This window comes from Dermacentor silvarum, chromosome 1, assembly GCF_013339745.2.
Source record: "Dermacentor silvarum isolate Dsil-2018 chromosome 1, BIME_Dsil_1.4, whole genome shotgun sequence".
In the NCBI taxonomy this organism is placed as follows: domain Eukaryota; kingdom Metazoa; phylum Arthropoda; class Arachnida; order Ixodida; family Ixodidae; genus Dermacentor; species Dermacentor silvarum.
Genome location: NC_051154.1, coordinates 360,067,054 through 360,080,541, shown reverse-complemented (window position 1 = coordinate 360,080,541; position 13,488 = coordinate 360,067,054). Strand labels below are relative to the sequence as shown.

Below are 13,488 nucleotides of genomic sequence, written 5' to 3'. Positions count from 1 at the left end.
TTACTGTAAATTTGAATGCTTCTTACAGGGAGCAAAATTTTGACGGTCTCCTGAAGTCACCAGGATAGAAACTTTCACCTTACTACAGCCGATTGCTGCTGTGTCCAATGTTAATTTTCTTAGTCTTGTCATAGCATGAGCAACTCATTGCTACTTGATTTCCCTGGGAGAGTGAACTAGTGTGATCTGAAGGTCCCTCTCGCCTTGCTCTCCATCTGGCTCCATTGCAGATGGAGCCAGGTGCGATGGATCATTGCGGTTACTGGAGAGCTGCTACCTTGGGCCATTGGCACATGTGACAGTTATGTCTAGAAGCTGGATCTTCAGGCTATAAAAACTACATTTCAGGTGCCTAAACTGCATTTTAGCTGATCAGTAGGCAAAATAAAAGCCTTTTAGCCTTTTTCGTATATGCATATAATTTCAGATGTGCTAGTTTATGCCAGAGGTAAGAATAAATAAAATTGGCGGTAGGTTGATTTGTGTTAAGTTCAGAAATGGGCAGCAGCAGTAATAGACAGCTGTTTGTCGCGGGCTAGAATGAATGATGGGCGGCCTACCAGTTGGGTAGTGTTTGCATTGAACCATCTTAATAATTGTAGTGCCCATTGTTCAGTAGTTCTTATCTTCGTCAGCATATGGGCTGAGTGGGTGGCAATGTTGAGTGACTGTGTCGTCTTTGTTGTTGCATGAGCTTCAGTAGAGTTTGTGCTTGTCGGATATGACAGTTTGTGTCCCCGCCCATCCCCTCCCTGTGGAGGGAGAGTCGCCTGGAGAGTTCAGTGGTGGCTTGCTTGTCGATGAATATATCTACATATTTTACAGTTTCCGTTGTGCTAACAAGGACATCACCACGGCGAAGAAGACAAGCCTAGCGTGAAGACTAGTTAAGAGGAAGCTTTAGCTCGGGCCCAACTCTGATGCCCAGTTTCGATTCAAATACATCTAAAACACATGTAAAATGCTTTTCTGGGATAACCCCTGGACCGATTTCAATAAAATTTTTTCACTTGATGAACGTAATAAAGTTTGCGTTCTTCACTTGTGAGAGAAAGTTAAATTCTAGTGACTGTAGGAAGAGGAATTTTGATTTTGGGCCTGCATTTCTTATAAGAATTTTTAGAAGTTTGCAAGTTTGCAAAAAATGGCATGAAGTTTACAAATTCGTAGCTCTGCACCAAGAACAGATATGGTAATTTTGTAAACTGCATCCATTAGATCATCCAAGGTGGACAAATTTGATATGTCAATTTATATGTTACGTGAATTTGTTACATTGTTTACAAGGGTTTTGTGTAAGCGCTACTAGCATATTACTAGTTTCTTTTTTAGAGCACCGATTAATATATCAATTTTGTTCGCTTTAGATGTACTATTTACAGAACTGTGATATATTTTGTCGTTGCTGAGTTAGAGTTGTGAAAGTGATAGTATCGTTTTCTGAAAATTTGCTGCTTTGACCAATTTTGATTAAAAAGTTGACGGCACAAATAAAAAATTTGTTAGCAACAGTCACCAGATTTTCACTTTTTCTTTTAAATGCGACAAACCTCGTCAAATTTGGAGCAGTGGTTGCCGAGGAAAACGATTTCTCCTTTCTAGTGCATTTAGATAGAAGCCCCCGAGCTAAAGCTTCCTCTTAAGTGCTGATGAAGTTTACGCTTTTCGTGCCTTCTTCGCTGTTGTGTGATACAAACTGTAAAGTATCAACTCACGCAGCAGTGTGCATTACATTTACTTGGCATAGCCAGCTTCTCGGCCTGTGAACTGCAAAAACCAGTGTCGACGCAGCAGCAGCTCTTGCAAGACTACCTTTATTTCCTGAAATACACGGGCTTAAGTAGGTAGGATGGTGTTGCTTGTCGGCACACGTGTGATGAGCTTAAATCGAAGAACATGCGCAGTGAATGCGTTGTCGAGCCAGTCCATGCAGTTATTACATGTACTGACAGTGCCAAGGACTGTCAGGTTTGACGACGCACAGTTGCTGTTGGGACATCTCGTATATTGGCAGAAATACTGTGGATTGCGCACATAAACACAAGTTTACTTGCTATGTTTGCATGGTGTAACTGGTGGAGATGATTGGCGACCTTAATGCTTTTAGCAATATCTGTTATGATGGGTGCGGTGGGGATGTTTTATACGTTGTGATTATTATGCAGCAACTTTCTTGATTATGTGCAGCAACTTTCTTGAGGGAAAAACCGAAGCTAGGGCGCCTTGCCTCTCCACGAAAGAAAGGGACCAGTGGTGTTGCTTTCCTGTGATGAGCACTTCCATAATTAAAATGTACAGCATCAAAAACTTGCATTTTTTTTTTTTAGTTGCGAAGGAAGTCATGAGTGGTATTTCATCACTTTCAGAGCAGAGGGAATCACTGTCACAAGTTTGTGTCCTCATATTTGAATATAATGTGCAACTTGCTACTCGCAGTGTTTGCACCTTTTTTTTTTAATCTGGCTGAGCACCCCATGGGTTGCTGCTTGTATCTCTGGTTTGGCCATTCTTTCTTAGTTGTGTGTGTTGTCTGTGTATTTGAAATTTTTAAAGGTGAAAGGCTGTTGAGTAGCAGTAACCAGAGTTTTTATTCATGCTTCTAATTGAAAATATTGAGAGAAGCTATTGCGAACTTGGCGTCAGTCTGTGCATGGAGACAGGACTGTCTGTTGTTGCAAAAATAGGAAAAAGAAGCACCTTTTGACAATTTTTGTTGTAAAGTCTTTTTAAATTTATAGGCTTTTTTGACTCTAGCTTAAAGGGACACTAAAGAGAAAAATTATTTCTTATGTATCAGTAGATTAGCCTTCCCCAATACCAAAAACGCCACTCTTGCTGCAAGAAACCGATTGGTAAGCCAGAAAGAAACGAAAAACACAGAAGGCGAGTGGTGACCCCACCTTGAAGGTCCCACGCCAGGTCACTGTGACGTCATGGATTTTGACAGCCTCTTCTAGGCCCCAGTTAATTCTTTAGTGGTAAAGATTGACTACATTGTGTTCTAAAGGAGCCCAAGAATGAATGTGGCAAGTTTCGCGAACTTTTAGGGAGCCAATGTGGCCCAAATACGAAAAATTACTTTAGAATTCGTGACATCGCACTGAAATGCTGACGGGGGTTCCGCGCGAAATTCAAAAAATTAAATATTGAACTTCATTTTCTCTTCTAATAATTGACCAATTGCAGTGTAATTTACGACAGCAAAAATTTTGAACAATATTTTATCAGTCTAAGTTGATTTATTGTTTTCCTTTAGTGTCCCTTTAAGCACGAGAGCTGGCCTGAAAAAAAGAAACAGAAAAGTAGGTATAAAATGCTCAAGCAAGATTGAGTCCCTTTCCAGGTATAAACAGCGCAACTGCCCAATTAGAAAGAACAAAAAGAATGTGTATAGCTTTAGACACTGGGGTTGTATGATGTGACAATTTGCTTTTCCTGGATTTTATTGTTTTCCCGTCGCATGCTGTGCCAACTGGCCACTTCTGGTAATAACACAGGCGTGACACCATTTGTCACGAGTGGGAAAGCACAGAATGGAGTGTAATTGGAACTGAATTCTAATATTCTGGCCTCAGAGACACCTGTGTATGTGTGTGTGTGCTTCTAGGCGTTACTTAGCTCCTCGTGACTTTGTTTTCATTGACTGCCCATGTGCTGCTTGCTGACAGATGCACAGGTTTATTGACAGGTCAGTAGTTTCTTGGCTGTTTGTTGCACAGCCCTAGCGGTCTTGTATATTATTGCTTCTTTTTTTTTTGGGGGGGGGAGGGCATTTGACTAAGCAGAACTTGCGTGAGCTTTCATCTTGTACAGATAGATGTCAGTTGTGGTGTGAGATACTGGAAGTTCACCAGATGTTAAACGTTTGAAGTACAGGCCACACTCCTTCTCATCATGTTTTCTCCCCCATCCAATTGAATATGCACCATAAGCAAGCATGTAGATAGTACAGACATTTCCTCGGAGAGGAGCTTTAGGAGGAAGGGCTCAGTTGTTGCTGTGCATGCTCTAGCACACTGGCTTTTTTTAATATGGACTACAATAGTTTGCATGCGCGAAGACTATTGGAGATCCCTCATGGCAACTGAATGAAGCCCATCGTACGGAGAAAGAAGGGAACCTAGTAATAGATGGGACTGGGGAATCTCTGTGCAGTGGACAAATTCCTAGACACATGCAATCAGTCATAGTACTCTTGCCATGCAACCCGCCCAGGGCTGCCGCTATGTACAAGCTTTTCAAGCCCCTCCTTCCCAAACTACTGTGGCTATACATGGTCACGTTCACGACCATGTATTCTCTTTCTTAGAGGCATGAAGCGAAGGGCCTCCTCATTTGATGACCGCGTTTGATTTCTGTGAAATCATGGCCTCGTAGTGTTGCTGCCATTCATTGCTGCCGCTACAGAGTGTCACTGTATTCCAGCTGCTGGGAAAACAAGCGAGACCTGTGTGCATTGTAGAGACACAAGCGTCTAAAGAAATTAGAAAAAATCTTCCTCTTGCCTCATCACGGCTTCGCGCCGCATTCGTTGTTAGCTCACTTTGTTGTGCTGCTGTTGTACGCCGCAGTGTTCAAGAAAACTGGCAGGCTGGCTGATAGTCTATGGTTGAGGCTTCTCTGGATCTGATAATGAGCATTAAAGCTGCATCTTGGCTACTTGCCAATATATATATTTTTTTGCAAAGTGTGAAGAATGACAAAAACATTTCTTGTCTCATTGGCCTTGTAGTCCCGTATAGGCCCGTACAAGCCTGCGTTTTTTATTACTTGTTTTGACTAGCGCTTCTATACAGGTCTTTGTCTAGACCCTTTTGTCTACGTGGCAGTAGCCATGTGTTTTCAGCCCCAGAGAACTTCCGGTTGCATCTGTTTAGCAGTTAGCGTTGTAGGGAGACATTAGCTTTATCATATGCTCTACTGTAATATGTTTCTTGATGCGATCAAATGTAAGAAGTATGTGCTTCCTGCCTCAATTCCTTGTACGAATGAAAAGGTTATCGTCTACCGGAAAGTCGCATGAACAATCTGTTTTTATGGCTTAGCTGAACTGAGCACCCATTGTAATGAGATGAAATTTGCCTATTCTTTGGTACTACTTATCAGTGCACCAAACCAGTAGCTGCTGAGCAGAGGACGTTGCCTTGCCATTGCTGCAGTGACAAGTGTCACAGGAGCCTCCATCATTTGCATTAAAATCTGGCTTAAACAGACAGTCTCACCCGTCGTACACTGGCTGTGGCGTTGCGCTGCTGAGCTCGAGGTCGCAAGTTCGATCCCAGTTGCGGTGGCTGCATTTTGATACGGGCAAAATGTAAAAATGCGAGTGTACTTAGATTTAGGTGCACGTGAAAGAACCCCAGGGGGTCAAACTTAATCCGGCGTTGCCCACTAAGACGTGCCTCATAATCAGATTGGGATTTTGGCACTTAAAACTCCGGAATTTAATAAAAGCGATTTCAGGCATAATCTCCCAAGAGAGCGCAGTAGGGTATCTCAGAATTATTGTCCCAGACGTTGCAAACACATGCACTGTTGCAATGTGTAGACCGAGCTGACTGGTAGAGGTGCACCAGCAGTTCAGGTCACTTAGTAAAATTTGTTTTCGAAACTATGGGACTGCAGACTGCTAATTATATGGGACACAGAATAAACCAGTATTGAATGACTGAGCTTGCCACAGGCATTGAGTGGCTATGGCGTCCTGCAGCTAAGAGTGAGATCAGTTAAACGATCAAATTACACTGTATTAAAGGACTCTTGGAATGTGCTGTTAACTTTGTTTCCTTCTGAATTTAGCCGGCAATTCCAGAAAGCAAAACTGGAAGTCTCCTAGGGTCTTTGTTTGCAAGCAGTGAAAGGGTCTACAGGCTCATGATTTTGGTCTTTTTATTGCTGTTCGTGGTCGGAGTCATTTATGGCCTTGTACGGGCCTGTATAGGTTTAAATGTGCCTACTGTTTTTCAAGCTTATTACTGACCCCCTTGCATTATACTGAGGTGGTTGTTGCTTCTCTGTGACTGTCAGTTGGTCTGCTGCCATTTACACTTTTGATACGGTTGGTTTGTGGCACATTGATGGCTCTGCTTGGCATTAATGCGCAGTGGCAGTGGTGCAAGGTTTGAGAAAATGCTCTATTCATAGATGCTGATGGTGTCTGAAAGCAGATCTGAAGTGTTATTTGTGGCTGGTGCCAAAATTTCCAGGCATAGATCTCAGTGTTGTTACTATTTTAAGAATTGTGTGTTATGTGAAAAGGGATCTTAATTTCCCCAAATTTACAAATTCTTTTCTTTGTAGAGAGCAAATTTCGCATGCGCAAATTGCCATGTCAACTTTTATCGCATTGACTGTTAAAACTTCACGCAAGGGTGAACTACAGTGTTGGAAAATGACAGCAAAGACTGGTGGGCATGGAACTCTTGTCTGTGTGTTACCATTTCTTATTCTTGTTTTTAACTTGAATCTGCACTAACTGGCCACAATTTGTTTAGCTTTGGTTGAAAAAAAGAAAGTCCAGTGAATTCTCAGTGTACTCTGCACACTTTCTCTTATGGATTATGCTCAGTGAGCATGCTTTGTGGATGCATTGGCCTTCCTGCTTGCCTGGTAGAGCGTTGTATCAAAGTGTGACAAAGCGTACAGTACTCGCAGTACTTAAAGGAACACTAAAGGAAAATTTTAAGTCAAGCTGCATTGAACTATTAGGCATCTGGGGGTAATAACGAATTTGTCATTCACAGCGACAATGGAGCTTTTGTGAGTGAGAAAACGACGAAAATGGAAAATCAGAATGGTGTTGCCTGTTTTGGACTATGGTACCTCTCGTGCAACATCATATCACGGACTGATTCACAGAGTGTGGCAGAGCGGAAGGTCACATGGAGTTTGTGCCACCTCATCCATTTGGATGGATAGATGGATTCAAATTACAGAGCAGCAGCAGGTTTTTTGGTGGTAATTTTCTATGCAACAAGGTCGTATAATATTGGCACTCAGAGAATGATGATAGGCTTCAAGACAAATAATCTATTAATGTAACTCAGCTTTACATATTTCGTTAATGTCCCTTTCAGATGTGTAATGCTAGAGACCAGTCTTTTGGTTCGTGTGCAACGATAGTGCATTGTGGTAGACATGACAGTGACAGATGGGCTGTGCTATTCTTCGTACATTTACTGAATCTTGCACAAATCAGGAGTGCCAGGTATAAACGAATCTGTCTGCTGGCTTGTTTGCCCTCAACTTTCACATACAGGTGCCATTTCTCCATGCATGCAGTTTGATACCACGTATGGGTGCATTACTTGCTTGTTCTGTCCAGATTAAATTGGAAGTATGTATTGTCCGCGGTGACACAAGACAAAGAATGAGGAGTTTTTGTGAACATAATGGTGCTGCCATTGCTCATTGTAGTGGTGAAACAAAGTGCAGGCTGTCCTTTTCCACTGTGCATTGGCAGGCGACATGACTGTTCTGTTGCAGTGAAATCGACACTTTTTTCTCTTGCATCGCCACAGACAGTTGCCTGCTTCCGATTTATTCTGTGCAAAGCAAGACATGTAGAAACAGACACGTAGCTGACCCATTTGTGCAGCATTTGGTATTTGGGAAATGCTGTGGCATGCCATGGCGGCAGAACATTGGTCCAACACGCTTGATGTGGCATACCATCATCCGCTGTTGTGTCTCCACAGTTGTCTCTTTGCTGTGTGTGCACTAACACTCTGGCCACAGTAATGTCCACAGCATGAATGGTGGTGCCACGTGACATGCTATACAATAGCAGAACAGGCACTTTTTTTTGTTATTGTCTTTGGTACCCGAATACCCTCTGCACCAGCTGTCTTTGTTCCTTGGTGCAACTGAACTGATGCATCCACTGTCACTGCAGGAGTTCCGAATGTAAGAGCTGTCTGTACTGACTGGAGCTTGAAGTGGAATTGTTTGGTATAATTGTGCGAAAACCAACCGTATCAAAGGGCAGTTGTTAAAGTAGGCGATAATGTGCGGCTTTTGTTATCTTGACACGGTAACTTCCTTCAGACCTGTTCCTTGTGCAGTGGCTGCCTTATCTAGCTGCTTTTTTATAAATATATGTATACACACCCAGCATACCAATGCTGGCTTACTGCTGTTGTGTGAGAAGACAGTGTTGGCTTGCCACGTGTGATTGAAGAAGCGTATCCCACAGGGCGTCGCACTGTTTGACCTTTGTTGTTTACTTGTTGCTGATGTGTAGTAATAGCAAAGTTGGGACATCCAGTCACTGCTTGCTAGGGGCATATCGTTGCTTCAGAAAAAATGTATGTTGAGGCCTCCGACCGTTTCAATGTTTTTTTTTGTTTTTGCATTTGTTAGTATACACTGAGGTGTGTATTTTTGCCCTCGCCACTGCTGATTTGCTCATTTGACAGTGCCACTGTGCTTTTCATGTCATGCACAGTATAACTGTTGTGTCACGGAGATAAATGGGATAAAGAAATCCTTTGTGTAATCGCTCTTCTGGCATAGCTGCACAGATTTGTAGCTGTCTAGAGTTTCCATTGCATTCACTATGTCATTCTTGCACCCATAGCAGGATTTTACTTCATATCGTACCTTGTTGATTTGAAGCTTCAGCAAGAAACAGCAGCACCAACTAGGGGCGTGGTGCTTTTGTCTCTGTGTTGCTGTTTCCTGAAATGTGCTTCACCTTAAATCCATGCGGAGTGGCCATCCTACTGCTACTCTTCCTTTTGCCATTTTTTTGTACATGTTTGAGAAAGTTTTACTGGTCATCTGTCTAACGACGTATGGTGGTGGTGCCCAAGGTTTTAATTTTTTTAGCACTTGGCAGCTGTTTCTTTTATGCTCGAAGGTTGCGCATTGCAACGAGGTGGTCACTCTCGCTTTACATAACCCGTTCATGAAGCCTTTTGTGCTGTCTTATTAAAGTGCTAGCCGAGTTTGCACAACCACCTCAAGCTACATGGCACAGTGTTTGCGCTGTCACAAGGAGTTCTTTGGTGTGACCTCATTGCTATGTTTGGAGGTCTGCAGTTATTTTTGTATTGTTTTTAAAGTCTCCATAAGGTTGTTGCTTTTTTTACCTATGTGTACAATTTTTCTTGCGATTCATCACTTGCCCCTTTGGAGGGTTGTCCCTGCAATCATCTATGCCTGAAGGCAAACAGGCGTGATCGAGCCTTGTTGGGGATGCATTGTGAAAAAAAAAAGTGTTCAAACAAAGTTCTGGCACAATGTACAATGATGTTCACATGTCCTCACTCAAAAGAAGTGTTCATGACTGTTCATGAAAGTAGGCCTGAGAGGTCAATTTGTTCACTTAGAATGTGCCTTTGAGTTTTACCTGTCCGATTCATGTTTGTGTTCTATATCTTTGTGCTCACGTGGTATCCACTTGTCACATTGTATACTATGAAATACCGAGCAAGTCTATCCCCCAAGGGCCAGCCTCTCATAGAAACACGTGCTCAAACATTGCCGCAGCTGGTCATTGCCATAGTATTGGCAATACCTCTTCATCTGGCTGTGTCGCGAAGGATATGAGTGCTGATGTCAGGTGAACTGTGGGTCCATTTACCAACATGGCAGTTCTGCTCCATCTTGATGCTGATGCATGGGTCATGACATTCCGAAACAACTGTGTTAGCTGTTTGCAGCTGCTACTGTTGCTGCTTTTTCTGTTGTGCCTAGTGAGTCTGTGGTACATTAGTGATTGTGAGGGATGACGTCTCTCATGATCTCTAGTGCATCGTGCAGTGCATGCACATTGTGTCGTGCATGTGTAATAAAGCCCTTGTAGAGCCTACGAGCCTTTTTGCTCACTCTTCGGTTTAACGGAGTGCTGGTAATGCAATGCGAGGCTCTATACACGTTTTGGTGTCGCACACACCGAGCAGGCTATTGGACTGAGGCCTCCCCGGCAGTACAACCTTGAAGGTGCATCTGTGTGAAAAGGCACGTGCCGAACATGTGATGGAGAACACATGTATTGTCTGCTTTTCGCAATATTTGTGTGGCTCATTTGTTCTCTAAGGGAGAAATTCTTACAAGCTTGTTAGAGAGCCTTGGAAATCATCGTATTGAGAAGTGCCGTTTAGCTGGAATGGCATGTCCGTGCGGGGACGGGGCACTTGCTCGGCATTTTGTGGTAGTCATGACTGTTGCAGCAATTTTTGTGATCGGTGGCACTGTTGACAGACTTGTTTGGTTGTCGCTCAGGAAGCACGTACGCCATTGTTTATCTTTTACGCACGCACAATGTGCTTTTATTCCCTTCGCATACAATTGTATGCTTACGAGTGGTTTTGTTTTTTCTGCCTTGTAACAGTGCGCATATTGCGCCACTGAAATACCATGAACAAATATGTGTGTCATTAAAGGGATCCTGTAGAGTGAAGATCGTCAGTGTACGGACGCACTTTCTGTCCGGACTCTTTGTCTCATCGTACCGTACGAGGAGCGAGACTGGCCAGCTGGGGCAGAACGTGTTTGTTCAGACACTTGAAATGTGTTTTCGACGTGTTTTCGGTGCTCGGCACGCAGTGTGATAACCACGCTGTTGACTGTGTCACCTTTGACTGGTAACTACACGAAGCAATGGACGCCGCCCCAAAAATATGTCAAATTCGTTCCAAGCGAGAGTGCCATTCTGGATGTTGTCAATTCGCCATCTTGTCCACTCTGATTGGCCTAGAGGGCTGCTATGGGCTCTCCGACTGGCTCAAAATGCCACCACTGCAGAATATGACAATATGGAGGAATTTTATGGTGTCCAGAATAGCACTCCGGCTTAAGCACTGCCAGTGACGTCAGGAAGCCAGAATCACTACGCTGGGCCGGGATAACAACTATACCAGTCTGTTTTTATTCCAAATCTGCCATCAGCCATCCGTGATAGGTCAAAATGGCTCTGGTCCATGGGCAGGGCCCGAGCCATTCACACCTATCACGGATCGTTAATGGCGGATTTGTAATAAAAACAGATCGGAACATCATCCCGACCCTGACTTGCGTCATTGCTTTTGCGAGTGCAGACGAGAGTACGGCGGCCGCTTTGGTAAGCCTCGCATATGCGTAGCGTTTCTGGCCTCCGTTCGGCCACCGAGGCTTATGCGGCAGCGAGCATATGTCCTATCTGAAGCGCACCCCTGGTCAAGAAAAGCCGCTGCTGCACCCCTTTAAAGATCGTTCACTGCATGGAGTAGTCTCGATCGTTGAACCAAGAGGGCTTAGCAAGTAGCATCGTGTGTCTGTGGCACTATTTTTTTTGCACTCCCCCCCTTTTTCAAATGATCCTCTTTTAGTCATTATGCAGTTAACGTGTCTGTTATTTTTTTTTCCCTTGCTACTCTGGATGTGTGTGGCGTTGCGCAACTCCTGCGGCGAGCGTCTCGCCATTCTAACGCGTCTCTGGCCATAACGGTTTTGTCAGCAGTGTTTACGAACGTTCCGAACGTCGGCAGACAGCGCTATGAACGCGCATGCACGTGTGACAAATGTGGACCCCTTCTATGGAAAAAAGTTTACAAACCACAGCTGTCGCAAAACAAAAAAAAAAAAAAAAAAAAAAAAAAAGACGTCTCCGCAGAATGCAAGTTTTCCAATCCCACACTACCTTCATGCAGCCCAAAACTCCACGCATGACCGAAGCGATCAATCGGCACATTCTGTGTGGAGCAGTCCCATGATTACTGTCGTGTTCCGAGGCTGTGGAAAAATGAAAAGCAGGTTTGATCAATATATCCAGAGGCTTCTAAATTGCAACATCGCCGCTATAGGCGACCTGAACAGGACGCGGCGATGGCTGTGGTTAATCGCCAAATGTTTCTGCGCACTTTTCGCGATGACTGTAGTACTGCCAATATAAATTGAATCGCGAACAAATCCAGACGGACGATATAGAAGAGCTCCTTTCAGATTCCGCGTGTTTAGTTTGCGAAGTTCCGGTGCAGCGATAGGGTCGTGTAATCTTCGTGTTGCTGGTCCGCGTCGCGGAAATGCCGGAAACACGACACGTGTGTTAACGTGCTTCGAGCCAGAGGCGCCTGTCGCAGGAGACGCCGCTACATGCGCTCTGTGTGCAGGGAGAATACAAAGCGTGGTGCATTATGTAGTGTTGGGCACGTGAAAATGCTCTTGGGCACGTGACTTGTCGCGGCGGGTGCGTTGTGGGATGCGCTTTTGCTGAACGACGCTGTTTCTGGTCTGTCACGTTTCTCACTGCTTTTGTCCTTGCCATGCTGCTGAGCGATGCTTCCACCTGTTATTTTGAAGGCCTCCCCTTTGTACACATCGCAAATACATGGTTACTGTATAATAAACGAGAGACTGCTCCAATCTGTACACCCGACGTCTCATTCTTGGGAATCCGCCTTTTTCATTTTCCTGTGCTGCCCTCTGCCGCACGCCGCCGGAAACGTTTTGGAAGGATGCCGGGGCTTTCGCCGGTTGATTTGTGAACCTGCGCCCTTGTTGAGTGCGCATCGGTTGCGCATTTCGTGGATCGCGAATAATTATTAATGGCTTTTGCGGGGCAGCATGTGGTTCCTGGAAGACATGTAGCACGCACTAACTATATATATATATATATATATATATATATATATATATATATATATATATAGGGTGAGCAGGCGTGATAGCGCTTTTTTTTTTAGTTCCCTCTGCCGGCGCGTTCTTTCAATTCGTTTTGCACATTCTTTAGACATTTTGCATAAATAAGAAGTTTTCGAGCACGCAGCCTTCCGCGTCGGATTTAGCAAAGCGGTGCGCTTGTTTACATCGACAACTACAGCCACAGATCGTTGATAGCGTAAAAAATTGGGGAAAAGGTGCATTGCTGATATGAAAAAAAAAAAAAGCCAAAACGTCGAATAAAACACATATCTGCGCATATGAGCCGCGTTATTCCACCGTGAGACGAGTCGGTATGATCGCCTGAGCTACTCAACAGCGACTGTGATCCAGTTACAAATATCGGGCTGTTAATTCATTACTGATTCTCGCTTTTCTTTAACTTCATCATACTTAGTTTTCGCGTGTCATAAAGCATTATTAGAGAAAATTGTGCTCACATAAGCGCTCATTTAAAGGCCGTGTTGTTCTCCCGCAAAAACGCGGATGCCATCGTTGACACTATATATATATATATATATATATATATATATATATATATATATATATATATATATATATATATATATAAACTGAGCGAGGCGGCTGTTTATGCTGCTGTACCGTATGTACCGTCTCTTGTTTCGCGTTTGACGCAGAGATAAACAGTACATCTCAGGACTTAAGAAATGCGTGAGCATACCAACACGTACCCATCCGACCCATCTACGTTGCGAATACGAGCGGCAGCCTACGGGAACGGTTACGTACAGATGTTGGCACAGCCGTTGGGCACAGCGCTGTGTCACCGCTTGCAGCTTATTGTGTTCTTACCGTGCGAAGCGAAGAGTAGTTTATTTCAAATCG

At 43.9% G+C, this 13,488-nt stretch overlaps 1 long non-coding RNA gene across 1 annotated transcript; it reads left to right on the top strand.

The window, feature by feature from the left end:
- The first annotated feature begins 729 nt into the window (after positions 1 to 729).
- Positions 730 to 12,351, top strand: LOC125942380 (uncharacterized). Its single transcript, XR_007465054.1, has 2 exons — positions 730 to 11,701; positions 11,734 to 12,351. It is a non-coding gene; the product is annotated as an uncharacterized LOC125942380 (long non-coding RNA).
- Positions 12,352 to 13,488: the final 1,137 nt, after the last annotated feature.